Source organism: Vicugna pacos, chromosome 16 (assembly GCF_048564905.1).
Source record: "Vicugna pacos chromosome 16, VicPac4, whole genome shotgun sequence".
NCBI lineage: Eukaryota > Metazoa > Chordata > Mammalia > Artiodactyla > Camelidae > Vicugna > Vicugna pacos.
The window spans coordinates 26,559,158-26,575,852 of record NC_133002.1 but is presented as its reverse complement, the minus strand read 5'-3'; positions in this window follow the sequence as shown (position 1 = coordinate 26,575,852).

Below are 16,695 nucleotides of genomic sequence, written 5' to 3'. Positions count from 1 at the left end.
AAAAAATCCCATGACAACACTTATCTGTTTTTTTTTAACTTGAAAAAATTATATTAGAATTCTTCAGGAAAAATGAAGTCATAATACTAGCAAAGAAAAATAGGGATCGAAAAGCAAATCAAAAAATTTGCACTGTCAGATATTAAATAAATTTTTACAATATGTAAGATATAGTGCTAGTGTAGGAAAGTAAGATTGACAGAAATAAATCATGAGCTCAAAAAGAGACTCTAGTGTACATAAGTATATTTACAGGTGGGATTTCAATTTAAAGAGCAAAGTAGGAATTCAATAATTGTCTTGGGACAATCACAGAATCCCCTTGAAAAAACAAATTCTATTCCGGTCAAAATGACCGCAAGAAAAATTACAGAAAGTGATGTAAATATTAGAAAGTACTAATAAGAGCAAATACAACTCTTTGCTCATATCAATTCAGCTTCTCCTCACTATGACAAGCACTATTATCATCTCCATCTTAGAGATTAAGAAAACCTACAGAAGAAATTTATACCATTATAAGAAAGCATTTCTAAGAATAATATCAAGAATAAAACCGAAAAAGAAGACATTTACTATCTAAAGTTTATTTTGGGCCATAACAAAAATGAACCTACTGAACAAAATGAAAGGCAAAAAATGACAAGGGAAAGCTCTGTGATACATGTTGATGAAGACAAGGGGCTAATGTTCATAATATACATAGAGCTGTCACAAAGCAACAAGAAGCTCCCTCACTTAAATATTTGCAAAGGACAAAAGGGATCATTCACTTTTTAAAAGTCAGATGGCTAATGAGTGAAAAATGCTCAATAGCACACTGGTCATAAAGTGCAAACTAAAACAATGAAAATCATTTTGCTCATCATATTGGCAAATATTTTTAAAAGATATTCTAGCTAGTGTCCATCTTTGAGACAACAAACTGTGAGCGATCTTTTGGAGGACGACATGTCAATGGATATGTAAACCCTGGAAAACGTGTGTACACACAGGCTGAACTTCACTTTTAGGAATCGTTTCATTTACAAAAAGAATCAGTTCAAATAGATGTACTCATCAGAGAATTTACACAGCACTGTTTACATTGGTGGGAAGAAAAGCTGAAGTGGAATCATACCCACGGATAGAGAATTGGTTACATAAGTTATTCTACATCTTTTCATTCCCCACAGGAGAAGGAATTTCTAGATTCACTTGAAAGGAGCCTGTGATTTATGTAGTTGTCACATCCAAGGACTAAATTTCCAGAAACCTTAACTAAAGGAATACTTATACAAGATCACAGGAATGTTTGTACAAGAAGGATGCCAGTCAGACACCCTTTCTGACAGTGGAAAATGGAGAAAACTTAAGTGTCCACCATCAAGACAATGATGCGGTAAATCACGGTGAGCTGTGGCCACTAAAGTTCCGGTGTTTCGGCGTGGTCCAAGGCCTTGTCCACAGTTCTCTCCCACGAAAGGTGTCCTTACACAAGAGACCAAACCTGCATATCAGGAGACCACTCTACTCTATCTGAAAGGACCGGGTGAGTCTGGAAGGAGAGGACGTCTGTGATATATACCTGAGTGAATAAACCGAGCTGCAGAAAACATATAGTATGGCCTTATTTTTCAATAAAGCATATATACACACACATATACATAGATTTCTCATATACGTTTATGTATGTGTATATATATATGACATAGGCATAAAGGTCATGAAATATATACTCCACATTGTCAGCAGTTTTTACTCTCAGGAAAAAAGGGGAAGGGAAGTAGGGGACTTTCGGTACCACCACAGTTCTCTTTTCAGTATTCCAGTTAAGTTTACTTGGAATATAAAAGTTTACTTAAGTCCAAAGTAAAATGGACGAGGACTCCACAAGACAGAATGCTATAATGGTCATTAAAAATCATGCCAGCGGAGATAGAATACTGTAAAAAAAATTGTCATAAGCTGAATGGAAAATGGAGGTCTCCACACAGCAAACAGGCACACAGTGCTTGCTGGTTTTTATGACAGAGGTAATACACACTGAGGAAAAGAACAGAAAATAGATTTTAAAGTGTTAATTATTATCTCTGAATACTGGGAACAGGATAGACACTTTTGACCCTTTTTTCAGAATTTTATATTAAATACACATTATTTTTCATCTGAAAAATGCATTTTTAGATGTCTAGTAACACACATTGGAAAAAATACATGAGTACTTACAGAAATAAATAACTAGGAGACACCGAAGCACCGTCACACAGTGCAGAATGGGTGATCCTGAATAACACCACGCAGTTACATAAGGACCCACAAAGTGAGAGCACCCGCTGTAACAGGACGCGGCTCCCTTCCATTTGTCAGTTGTGTCTTCAGGGCTGAGGCATTTCTGAGCACGGCCAGTGTCAGTGCTGGTGTCTGGATGGATGCCACTGGAGGTGAGGGCACCTGCAAGCCGAGAGGAAGAACAGAAGTAATCCTCTGCTTTTTCTGTCTTGTTTCTTTGTTACTTTTAAAGAGAGGCGTAAATAAGATAAACTGAATCTTCCTTACTGAAATTTCAGTAATGAAGCCATTTTTAAAGTGTTCACAACTTATATTCTGCCTATAACTGTCTTTTCAAAAAAGCCTCATATTTATTAAATGTTAATTAACTCAGTTAATTAACTACATGTTGAAACCTTTTAAAAAACATGAAATGCACTACGTGAAAGCACCACACATGCAGTGACTAGCTCAGCTGTCTTGACGGCAGTGCAGTCAGCCCCCACCATCCCGAGACCCTGAACTCCTGATGCTGGGAAGAGAGCACGCTGCTTCCTCAGATGGAGAGAAACGGTAAAAGCATTTTCTGAAATCTACAGCACTGACAAAACATAACTGCTTAATCCCAGGCTCCTTTGAGGCTGTCATTTTCCGTTTCTGGCCAACACCCGTCAATGAGCAGAACCACCCCATTCCCGAGTCATGGGACTCACGTGGGCAGCAGTTTTGGAGAAATTTCCAGGTATAGAATGTAAACCAACTATACATAAAACTCTGAAAAAGAAAAGATGCAATAATCTGATTTTGGAAGACACTCAATATATTCTCCTAAGCCTTAGTAGTTGGAAAGTCTGGGCTTCTCCTAAGCCACTTATTTATTTCACAGACAGTAAGCATCTCCCACAAACCCTGTTTCCCTGTGTCTGCTGGGAGCCTCAGGCATATTGATGCTGTCTATCTTATAAGTCACAAGGCAGAGGCGTGTGTCTCACGCCTGCAAATCTCACACAGGCTCAACTGCAAGCCTCACTGTCTGAAATTAGCCCCATTTTCTCACCTGTTTATTTGGTATCTGTTCTTCTGTAAGCTGCCTGAAATGCTTCTTGGAACAAGTCAGAAGAATGAGTGGGTAGAGAAATGGACAGATGGACAGGTGAGAGATGGGCAGACAAACAGGGAGACTCCAAGAGAAGGGGAGCAAACAAAATTTCCTATGCAAAACCCTCTTCTAGTCAGGGAAGAAAACCACCACAAAGAAGTGTGAAGAGGCAGGTGGCTTAGGACTGTTTCCTGGATTCCATGAAATGTCACTCCAAGAGATGAGAGGGTAGAAGTATAAATAATAAAAGATAAAAAGCATGCATGTTTGAAAAATATATCTACATTATGTACTTTCTAAAGAATAGATTCAAATCAGCAAGGCCCAATAACCCAATTCTTGGGTATTTACAGAAGTGAGAATCCCATCTCCAATCCACAAGGCATCCCTTCGGAGCACTGAGAGTCTACACGGTGTGGTCATAAAGGCATCACCGCAAAAGCTGTGCTATCCTGCACTTACGAGGAACGAGCAGGTGTGCTCGGGCTGCCCACTCACGTCATTTACACCCCACAGCACCTCTACGGGGTAGGGATGCCTAGCGAACCCCATCTCTGCAGGACAGAAAACAAGTCCAAGAGAGGCTAAGCCGATCTACCATTTCTCCATCTCACAGGACTTGTCACTCCAGAGCAGGAATCGAACTCGGACCCACGTTTGTAACCACAGTACTACCGTAATTTATGTGCTTTTTGTGTGTATAATACATTTGTTTCTGGCATGAAAGGATATTTAATAAATGATCGGTTGTCTTGTCTATCTCATTAGCTCACAATCTTTATATTTTTGAATTGTACCCTTCCCCTGGAGAAATGAACGGAAAGAGCGGTGGTCAGAATGAGGTGGGGCTCCATTCTTTATCTGTTACCTCATCTCATCCAAGTCCCCAACCAGGGAGAAGGAGCAAAGGTTTTCTTCATTTTTAATGAGAGAGCTCCAGTGATGGTGACTTACTCAACTCCAAAGCCGAGTCTGGGGGAAGGGCACATGCAGCAACGAGAGCAGTATCACCTGTAGGAAGGCGAAAAGAGCTCAGGGGATGGCTCAATGGGTCAGCCTGATTTAATTTCAATCGATAATACAATAACACACTCTAAAAAATCTAGCATGCAATGGATTTGCTCTTTCTTGACATCTAGCAAGTTTCCACAGCCCACATGTAACATTATCATGAACTAGTGAAAGGATGAGTCCACAGACAAGAAAAATCAATGCCACAGGCACGCTGAAACCCAGGCTGGAAGAAAGGAAGGGAAAGGGCATAGTTAAGAAGAGAGGAAAGTCTGGGAAAAAGACATCATCACAAGGACTCTCAAGCGTCATCCAGCAATCATATAATCATTCTTTCAAGAGAGAGTTACTTAGGTCCTATTTTGTGCGAGATTTTACAAAGGGCAAAGAGAGACCGCAGCATCCATGGTGGCAGCAAGTTGCGGGGCTATAATACAATTCTAATCCTGGTACCTTGCACACTTGTCCTCAGTATAAAGGCAAAAAATAAATAAAATAATACTATGTAAACCATACACATTGCTGAAAAAAATTAAAGAATACCTAAATACCTGGAAAGACACACCACGCAGATTCCTGGATCAGATGACAGCATTCTTGGGATGGCAGTGCTCTCCAGAGCGATGCATACATACAACGTGGTCTCGATCACAATCCCAGCGGGCTCCTCTGCAGTAACTGACTAGCTGCTGCTACAATTCATATGGGAATTCGAGGGTCTCAGTAACCAAAACGTACTTGAAAGAGAAGTACAACGTGAGAGGACTTGTAATTCTCAATTTCAAACCTTACATCTGTATCTCCAAGTGAGATGAGAGGCCATTTTTAAGTTATTATTTTGTTTATCCTTATTTTCTAAATTCTGTACAACAAATATACCTGTTAGAATAAGAAAAATAAAAAGTAAGTTATCTTTTAAAACATGAACACCGATTCATTCATTGGGAAAAAATTATTTTAACTCTAAAGAAGTAAACAAATATCTAGTGAAAAAGGACTACTTAAAAACAAGTGTGCATTTACAATTTTCATAAATTGAAAACTGAAAAGCACAAACACATCAAGTTTCTAGGGAGACTGGTGAAACATATTAACAATTATTTTAAAAATTCTTATTGAAAAATGAAAACTCAAGAAAGGGAAATTCGTGATTTACAGCCAACTGCAAACACATGGAAAGCAAAGGCCTAGAAATCACAGTTCCTTTAACTCTGCTACTAACGAAATAGGAGAGGAAATTCCTCACTGAGGGGACATTGGAATCCCATCCATAAGATAGAATACACAGTACAAACTGCAGTAATATCGGGAGTGAATAACTTAGAAGAATTCTGAAGTTATAACATTCCTGAAAAACTATAAAAAACACTGACAGGCAGATTAAAACACACAGTCATATATATTATATAGAAACATATGTAGTCTGCTCCCATGTTGCATAGAAATACAAACATATTTGTTCATTTATGGGCACTGATTACTTTATCCCTGGTAGAATATTTCAACTAAATCAAATAATCAATATAACACTCCTCTTGTCAAATCTACTTGATAAGTTACTCTGCTATGTAACCATAAAGTGTCTAAGATAGATCTAAAATTAGTGAAAAAGAGCTTTGTATGGCTTCTTGAATTCTTCTCAAATTTCCAAGCTTAATTTTAAAATAGATCTGAGCAGTATTTCTATATTATCTTTTCCCTTGTGAAATGAACAACACAGTCTGTTGTCAAAATTCTGTGCTTACAAATATTCACGAGCACAGTATCCTCACAAAACTGCTGGACAGCAAAGCACTATCCAGACACTGTGACCAAATAAATGAAACACAAGGAAGACAGTGACCCTATTCTGGAGGGCTTATAGTCTGTGTCAACACTAGGGTTTTTACTTGATTGGTTTGAATGGGTAGCAAAATAAAATCAATCAAGTACTTTCTTCTTTGAGCGTTCTGTAAGTCATGACTGTTTTTAGTGTCATGAGCAGGAAAGACTTAAGCATGACTTGATTAGATCAACTAGCAACAATCATCACTGGAGAGTGAGTAATATAGAAGTTAACTGATAGCAATGCTTCTGCCTACATGAGCCCTATAATAAATCTACACTGACATCCGAAAGGAAAATAAGGAGATGAGGTCCCTAATGAGAAAACAAACTAACAAGAAATCAAAAAAGGAAAGATGTTTTCATTAATGATTCCAGGCAGTAGTGGAGCATGGTGGTGAAGATCACATATTCTGGGGAAAAACATGAGGGGTCTGAACTCCCACAGCACTGGGTAGCTGTGACACTGATATTTCAGTGAAATTTTCTGCACCTCAGTCTCCTATCCAAAGACGGGGGAAAACAACCGCACCCATCTCCTAGACTGTTTCTACAAATTTAGATATTTTATACATAAAAGCTTAAATAAAATACTTCAGATTTAAAATAATACCCCAAAACACATGGAACAAAGAAAACAGAGATAAATTGGAGTTCATCAAAATTTAAAACTTTGCTTCAAAGGGCACCATTCAGAAAGTGAAAAAACAACACACTAGAGAAAATTTTTTCAAATCATTTATCTCATAAGGAATTTGTATCTCCAAATGAAGAAAAAAAAACCCTACAACTCAACAATAAAAAGGCAACTCAATTAAAAAATTAATAAATGTTCTGAAAAGGTATTTTTCAAGAAAAACATAGAAATGTCCAATAAGCACAATGAAATGATGTTCAATAGCATTAGCTGTAAGGAAAATCAAGTGAAAACCACTAGGAGAAGCCGCTTCACACTCACAACAATAGGTTATAATAAAAATAATGGTAACAAGCACTAATGAGGACACAGAGGAAGTGGAGCGCACAGCCCTTGCTGGTGAGGACGTAACACAGCGTGGCCACTTTGGAAAACAGCCTGGCAGGGCCTCAGAGAGTTGAACATTTCGTTTCTGACTTACCCAGCAATTCTGCTCTCTGGGCACACAAGAAAGAGAAGTGAAGACAGATATCCACATAAAAAATCCCACATGAGTGTCCACGGCGACATTACTCATCACAGCCAAAAAGCAGAAACAACCCAAATGCCTATCACCTGGTGAATGGGTAAACAGAGGGGCCCAGCCATACAGTGGAATGTTATTCAGCAATAGCAAAGCATAGAATAGTGACTCAGGCCACAACATGGACAAACATTGAAAACGTTACTCAGTGTGAAAGTAGTCGGTCACAATAGACGGTTCCACTTACATGAAGTGACTCGATTTACATGAAATGTCCAGCACAGGCAAATCCACAGAGAGAAAAGTGGCTCCTTGGGGCTGGGGGAGGATGGGGAAGATGGGAATGTCTGCTTATGCATACGGGGCATCCTGTTGGGGGGATGAAAATGTTCTAAGATTGAATGGGATGCACAATTCTGGGCATAGAGTAAAAACCGATGTACATTTTAATGGGTGAATTGTATTAAAACTGTTAAGAACAAAAGCATCTCGGGGCAGTACCTTCCAGAGTAAATGCAAATTGCTAACTTTTATTAGAGGAAAAAGAAACTGCCCTCAGTATGAAAGCAGGAGATCAGCAAATGTGAGTTAACCGAAATTGGACAAGAGCATTTCACTTGAAACAGTTGCTGAGTGTACACGAAATATTCAGAAATAGGAGAATCACCTTGACATCACGAAGAAGCATTCTGCTTCAAATGCAGATCAAGGATTCGGCAAGCCCTGCTGCCAGAAATGAGCAGAGAAGAATCCTGATTCATAAAACTAGCACCAGAGCCAACAAGGAAATGGTGGTGAGGAAAGCAGGCGGCGAATATCTGGAAGAGTTTGCTACAAATATTTTCTCCACCGAAAATTTAAAAATAAAATGAAAGTGATGAAATGCTGTGTTGACATCACGTGAATGGGCTTCCTTCGGTGCTCGACTGTTCTGTAACCCAGATTGATAGACTCAGGAGAATCAGCATGGCTCCTGGGGGTCCCCAAAGGAGTGCCCACCAGCACGCTGACCACCATCACATCTGCCAGGGTTGAATTGCAGGGAAGAGACCAAGTTCTGAAAGGTACCGGAAATGTTGACAAGGGAAGAAAAGGATGAGTTTAGTCCTGGGACAGAGGCAGTGTGAGCAGAGGCCCGAAGGCTGCAGGTGAACTGCAGTAGACCTGGGGCAGGAAGGGATCACGGGGGAGCATATCTCAATTCTCTCTGTCTCTCCCTCCGGTAGGAGAGATAAAGCCTGCATCCTTCTCACCTGGAACTGTGGGTTCTGGCTGGCAGAAGTCTTACCGACACGGAATGATTATTCAAGACTCTGTGGAAAAAGTCAAGAAATCGAGAGGGAGTAGGGAGCCATCTCCATGAGCCTCTCAAATGTTCCCATATTTATTGTGTATAATCAAAGGAAAAATTCGTTAACAGTTGTGAGATAGTAAGGAGGAAATTCGGGAAAGAGAGGATGAGGCAGAGATTGTAGAATATACAATGAGTACAAAGGATTAGTGTATGTTTAGGGAAGTCATGGGGTGAGGGGAACAAGATACACTTTTAGATATGTTCATTACAAAGCACACCACCAGACCAGCCAGGTCTTTGTTTTGGGGATAATAGACTAACAACACACAAGCCCAGCGTTTATAGCTGAGGGTCTCGGTCCTTGCTTTGCAACCAGCAGAGTGCCACCTAAAACCTCAACTACACAAGCAAAGCATTGTCTCTGCTTTTTAAGGAAAGGAGACTGGAGTGAAGATGCACAGGAACTTGCTTGCAAAGCAGTACCAAAGCATATTTTTTCTTCTTAAAGTTCAGAGGCGACTGTGCTGTGTTATAATTTGTTAACGCAATCATGGGCTCCCACATGGAACCATTATGGAGGACACCCTAGGATGACTAATCCTGGATGTGGGTCTCATCCTGCCATCTTCAGCCACTCTAGCAGGGTCTACGCACATCCGAGAATAACGATCCTACGGAACCACCCACTCTCTTAACTCCTGATGCTTGAAACTTAATTTTAGCTCTACACAACTTTCCGTAGAAAAGTTTCAGAAATAAAAGATATAATATTCCTTTTATATCTCATCATATTACTGATTTTTCTGATTGCTCTCTGCTGCTTCTACTTGGTAAAGCACCTCATTCTGCAGCTGAATTCAGTAATTTCCGTTGTGCATTTCTAGCCAGTATGGGCTCGCTAAATTCTATTGGTCAAATATCGATATACTTAATTGATTTCTTTGTTCATCACTTTCAGCCAGGAGGAGAGGGAGTGTCACTCTTTTCCTCAGCCCACGCTCAACACTTTTCTCATCAACTCAGGCCTCCTGAAAACAAAACAAAGTATTTTTTTCCCTTCTACTCTTTCCACAAACACAACAGGAAACATCAGTCTGGAGAAAGTATTCAACACAAATTTTAAAACAAAAATCTATAAACCTGAAGCAACTCCATCTCCGAATCATGATACACAATGACATGAGAGTAATTGTGTCAGGCACAAAGCATGAGGGAGCCTGACTACCTGATTTCTATTCTTCAAAGGAAGGAAGATTTTCGTATTTTTTATTATCATTCTTGGTCATTGTTTCTGATTATGCCAAAAAATAATTTATGAAATAATTATGCACTGCAATAACAGATTTTTAATGTATCAATTTTAGAAGGCATTCAGAGGGGATAGGAAAACCCACCTCTGTAAAAAATGTAAAATTTCTTCCCCTGTTAAGAACACGTATACAAAATGCAACAGAGAATTCAAATTCTTGTGGAGAGGATCAAAACCACAGAATCAAAGCAAAGTCATTACAATGAGTCAATTTAAATTTCACTGGACAAACATGCTCAATGCATACAAATAATTTTAAAGGCACACTGCAAACCATTCACTTAATGATCTGCAGGCTAGAGGAAGAATTTCCCTCTTGAACAGACAACAGAAATCAGTAGGTTGTCCCACCAAACCAGGAGCAGAGAACAATCAGGTTTTTAACAGTTTTGATAAATCAGCATGTTCTAAAGATCAAAATCCAGAAATTTTAAACATTCATTCAAACCACAATGAAACAAGCACTTAAAGAAAAAAAAAACACAAAGAATCTAAGCACAGAGGTCATTTAGATAGATCAGTGAGAATTTCTTGTACCGCTGGAAGAAAGAACAGGCTATAACCTTTTACTTGAAAAATAAAACTTCTTTTAAAGATAAATGCTAAAACATATTTCATCTTTCATGTTGCCTTAAAAAATCTGAGGTACTTGTATCTGATCAGAAAAGCAATTCTGAGTAATATTATGTTACAATTCAGTGCCAGTTTGCTCTAGAAGAAAAGAGAAAAGTTACTATTTCTCATTCTGCACAGTTTAAAGAACCTCCCTGTCTCTATCTCCTCCCATTTCCTAAGCTCAACCTCCCTAACCCTTCTGAAACAAGTATGAGAAAGTCTTATTCCCAACATGCCAAATGACAAAAGAATATCAATTTATTTATGTAAATATATGCCTACACCTTGAAATGGAGGAGAAAGTTATCAGAAGTCTATATGGAACTTCTTTCTATCTTCCTGATATCACACACACAAACGTTCACACAGACACAGACACATACCCCCTGGATTACTGAGCACTTCACAAGCTTAGTACTTACAACTTGTAGAAGATAACTTTGTAGTTAATTTAAAATACAAAACTTTCAGCTTTTGAAAGTCTTCATCATCTGCTAAACCATCCAAATATCAAAGAGACCCAATTAGCCTTCTCTGTAGAATGTAATTTCCCTTGATGGCAAAACAGACCCTAAGAAGTACTGGATCAAAGATTCGTGTTTATCACTACCTATGATCGTTTTTAAGCACATTAACAGATTCAGAAATGTATGTCTCATCAACATTTATTCCTATTGAAATAGCATACGTGTTCAATTGTCTATACAGTGACTAGGTCCCATGATGGTGTTTAAGAGCTATTTTGTGTATAGCAATATTTATATTCAAGTGCAGAAAAGGAGGGTGTGTTTTACTCAGTTGTAGAGCACCTGCATAGCATGCACAATGTCCTGGCTTCAGTCCCCAGTACCTCCAAAAAAATAAATAAACTAAGTGCATATTTAAAAATAAGAATAGTGCAGCCACTATGGAAGACAGTGTGGAGATTCCTCAAAAGACTAGGAATAGACTTACCATATGACCCAGGAATCCCACTCCTGGGCTTGTACCCAGAAGGAAAACTACTTCAGGATGACACCTGCACCCCAATGTTCATAGCAGCACTATTTACAATAGCCAAAACATGGAAACTACCTAAATGTCCATCAACAGGTGACTGGATAAAGAAGATGTGGTATATTTATACAATGGAATACTTCTCAGCCATAAAAACCGACAACATAATGCCATTTGCAGCAACATGGATGCTCCTAGAGAATGTCATTCTAAGTGAAGTAAGCCAGAAAGAGAAATAAAAATACCATATGAGATCGCTCATATGCGGAATCTAAAAAACAAAAACAAACAAAAACAAAGCATAAATACAGGACAGAAATAGACTCATGGACCGAGAATACAGACTTGTGGTTACCGGGGGGGGGTAGAGGGTGGGAAGGGATAGACTGGGATTTCAAAATTGTAGAATAAATAAACAAGATTACACTGTATAGCACTGGGAAATATACACAAAATGTTATGATAAATCACAGAGAAAAAAATGTGACAATGAGTGTGTATATGTCCATGAATGACTGAAAAATTGTGCTGAACACTGGAATTTGACACAGCACTGTAAAATGATTATGAATCAATAAAAAATGTAAAAAAAATAAATAAACACAGGGAAATATACACAAAATGTTATGATAAATCACAGAGAAAAAAATGTGACAATGAGTGTGTATATTTCCATGAATGACTGAAAAATTGTGCTGAACACTGGAATTTGACACAACACTGTAAAATGATTATAAATCAATAAAAAATGTTAAAAAATAAAAATAAAAATAAATAAACAAAGTTGCAAAACAAAAAAATAAGAATAAAGTTATAAAAAAACGCAGACTAAAAACCACTGCAACCTAGGTACTACAATTATACTAAAAAAACAAGTGTTTCTATCAAATATTCACTATATGCCAATCACAGAGACAACCACAAGTCACCCCTGAAGCTTCACGTGTGATTCTCAACAACCCTACTAAGTAGACACGGATGAGAAACCCGGCTCTGCGGATGAGGAGACGGAGCTCAGAGGAGCCGGGGACGCTGACCGTCCTACTCCGTGTGACACCGCGTCAGCCCAGGGCAAGCGCTGACAGTGCTGCACTGAGGGGACACCCAGCTGCATGGACCCTTGGGGTACTAGGGAGTCCCAGAAAACACTAAAAATTTTTCAGTGAAAAACCAGCTCAAATATATTACACTGTGCCGCATCCCTTAAACAGGGAACGTGAACGAGACCTTTTTGATGCGTCCATGTTCTTTCTGCCATCATCAGTTACTTGCCCTCACTGCGTCACCAGTGATGATCTGGACCCCATATGAAGTGCACTCAGATGGCAGAGCTTTTAATGCTGTTTTATGAAGTTTGTAAGACTCTGTCTATGCCTCACACTGGTGGTCATCCATCACTTCTCACCAGTGTGGACGTACCACCTGAAATCATTCCTTTCTGCTTTTTAAAATCCCTTCATCTACTCCAGACTTTTCAATAGCAAAGAAGCAGCTAAACCACAGACAGTGGACAGCTTTTCACCAAATGGACTCGAACAGCCCATCTGACTACCTGGAAGCCCTTTTCTTCTATTAAACCCACTTCCAGGTACTTCATCATTTTCTGATTGGTTAACTGGGCCTCTGACTGGCCTACTCAGAGAGCTCCCAACCTCAAATCCAGGGGTGGGAGAGGACCCTGCTGTTGGGGGAAATCAGTGAGGAAGGTGGACATCCTTCAGCCACGTCTGCATGGGTAGAAGTGCCACAGCGTTCTCAGAAATTATACCGTCATCACCCCTGGGCTCCCATGGACTGGTTTCACATTAACCAAAGTCATGAGACACTGATGCAAGAAAACCAGAAACTTAGCTTATTAATGTAACAGAAGACGTGAATCTATGAACCAGACTGAAATATCAGAGTTCAACCATGAGTACATTTTCTCCTCCACTGCCCAATAACGGGCAGGCAGTCACATGGCAAGCATGGACAGAAACGGAGCAGGAAGGGTTTCTAGATTAACTCAATGAACTAAATTTCTATTATACGAACACATCTACTGCCCAGAAGACAATTAACGCCAATCAGGGTGCACTCTCCGTGGACAGCGGCAAGACATGACTATGAGCACCCATGTAACTCTCCTTTCCCTGTCCTTTATAGGCTAACTGATGCACAGAGGTACAAAGATTCAGGGATGCTGATAACGCTAAACACAAAAAGCCCATCTCTGGGAACCTCAAAACCAGACAGCCAGGGTTTAAATACCAGCTCTGCCAATTACTAGTTCTGTGATTTTGCCAACTTAATTACCCTCTGTGTGCCTCAATTTCCACACTGTAAAACTGGGATAACAATCAAACCTTCCTTACTCGCTTGTTGAGAAGACTGAAGGATTCATTTCTGTAAAATGCTCAGAAAAGAATGTAGCACATTTTGGGTGTTCAACAAATGTCAACTTAATATCAAAGTGATTTACAAGTCTCCCCTCTAATCATCTTATGTGTTTCCTGGCTAGCCTAAGTCCCAAAGAACATCCTTATTTCTCCTTTTATAAACAATTGGAGAGTACCCTTATGTTCCACCCCACCACCTGTTTAAACTGAGGGAGGGGATGCCTCCTAACCACTCTTTTGGGCCATGGAGAGTGCTTCTCCCTTCACACCCCTGGCCCCTGGCCCACAGCTAGCACTCATCACACTAACAGAGTGAGGTGTGAGTCCGGGGAGACAAGCGGGGCATGTGAAACCCTTCCTTTCACTCCAGTGTTGGTCACCATTGGGAAGCACCTGGGATGCTCAGCTCCATGGCAGGAAAGCCCTGTGCATGAAGGGGCAGGTCCTCTCAAGGGAAGGCTCGCTGTGGCCCAGAGCTACATGGGACAGGGTGAGTCTATATTTCTGGGACACAGTATCATGACACGCATTTTCCCACAGCCTTGAAGTTCATGAAGAACGTGGCTTCATCAGTAACAAAGAAGACATTTATCGCCTGTCTACTCTTTTGTGTCATCTCTCAGTTGGCTGCTGGAGACAACATGTGTATAAGTATTGGATCTCCTTAAGCCCCAAAATATATGAAGCAACAAATAATTCTGTGGCTTAACGTTGGTTCAGGGCGACTGTGTAACTGTCCTGACTCTGCTGATGCTAAATTATGGGTATAGGAACTATGGAACCTCCTCAAATATCTTTCATCATAAAAACAGCTCTTCTTATTTTCCTGTTTCTTAGTAATTGCCAAAGACTCCCAAATGATGGCTTCACACAAAACATCAGCTAAAGTTTAAGAGCCCTCTTGACATACTCACTGTGGTAAACACTGCACATAATTTCTAATTCTCACAATTCTACAATTCATATATGAATGTCCCCATCTCACAGATGAGGGAAAAACTCAAAACGAACTGTCTCAGGCTCACGTGGCTCAGTGGCAGCACGTGCAACCAAACCCAAGTCAAAAAACTACACCCCTTCGTATATGTACCAAATCTCCTACCATCAATTAACACACAGCGGCGGGGTCAAAACTCAGGGAACTCAATACACTTTTCACCTTTAAGGTCGTCCAGATGCCGCTTCTAGCTGTTTTATAAAATCCCGGCTCACTGGTTTCTAACACTAGAAGAAAAGCCCGATTTTCCCATTGCTTGCACAGCAAGTCTGAAATGTTCACAGTGAGATGACAGAATAAATCTAAGATATAAGCAGAATAACTTTTCCAGGTAGACACACATAAAAGACATTGGGCTCTTCTGAAGCATTAAGTAAAGAAATCAAAATAAAATAAAGTTATTTAAGCCTTCTTTTACAAACAGGAATGTTAAGACTGTAAGAAGGTGCAACAGTGCCACCTATGGCTAAAATGACCTTCCAGGTTGCCGGGAAAGATGCAACACAAAAATTGCCTGTAGGATCAGAAAGGAGAATCAGATAACTAAAAGCTTATGTAGCATATACTGCACTTTGATTCGGGGGAAGGGAGGGATATTCAGTATTTAATTTGATACTGCTAATACTCCTGAATATAAACAGAAGACATAGGCTCATGGAAACTCATCTTAGAAGAGGAAAGAATCCAGTTCAGCCACTTCATTTTACAGGAGGGGAAACTGAGACATGGAATGTGTCCTCCTGGCAATCGGCAGCAAAGGCATCCTAGGCCTCATGTCTTGCACTGTAGCAAAAACCAACAGATCTGTACTACGCCTATGTTCATAAAAGTCACGTTTGTATTTTTCCAACAGTAGGTTATCTAATATCTTGCAAAATACTTCTCAAAGATCCAGGATATCATACAAGTTTGTCGACATACAAAAATATTTATTTACATAATAAAACAGCATGAGCTTTATTCTCTCTATTAAAAAAGTAATGTGTCAAATCAATGTTTTGATATTTTAAACCTGTTAAGAGTGTAGAAAAAAATCAAAATTTTCTTTAATCACAAAAGAGAGGAGCTTATTCCCTGAAAATGATCAATGTGGATTTTACTAAACTTAATTGATCTGGTCAGAATCCCACGAATTTAAATGTCTGAGTGGATGGTTACACGGCAACATAAATTCTGATTTGTAACAATACATATTCTGTGTAAATAATCTTCAAGGTCATCTGATTAAGGCAATTTAACTAGTCCCTGTCTCACTAGAATGATACAGATTTCATTAAAACTTCATACTACACCAAAAAAAAAATGAATCCTTGTTACTTTAAACCATATTCAAATATATCATACATATACATATTAAATATGCATCAGAAATAAGCGACACTCTTTAGTATTCAGAGTTGATCAATCTAAAATATCTTTCATTGTGACAGCACTTTTATTAAGCACCTCTTGTGTTCTTTGTATACAAGGCGTCTAACTCTCACAGTCAGACAAATTAAACAATATTACTAAAATTTCACAAATGAGGAAATGTACTTAAGCCATGAAAACAACTTACATATTCATCAACAGGAAAGAAAAGAGTAAAGACTTTACTTACAATATTCACTGACAATCTTTTCTTCCATATTAAGACTACATAAAACCAATTCAGTCTTTGTAAGTATTTCTGTCAATAAGGGCCACTAGAGAAAAACAAGTAACATCAATAGCAGTGGTTGGACTTTCAGAGCCCACTTCTCTCTTGCACTATAATTATTTT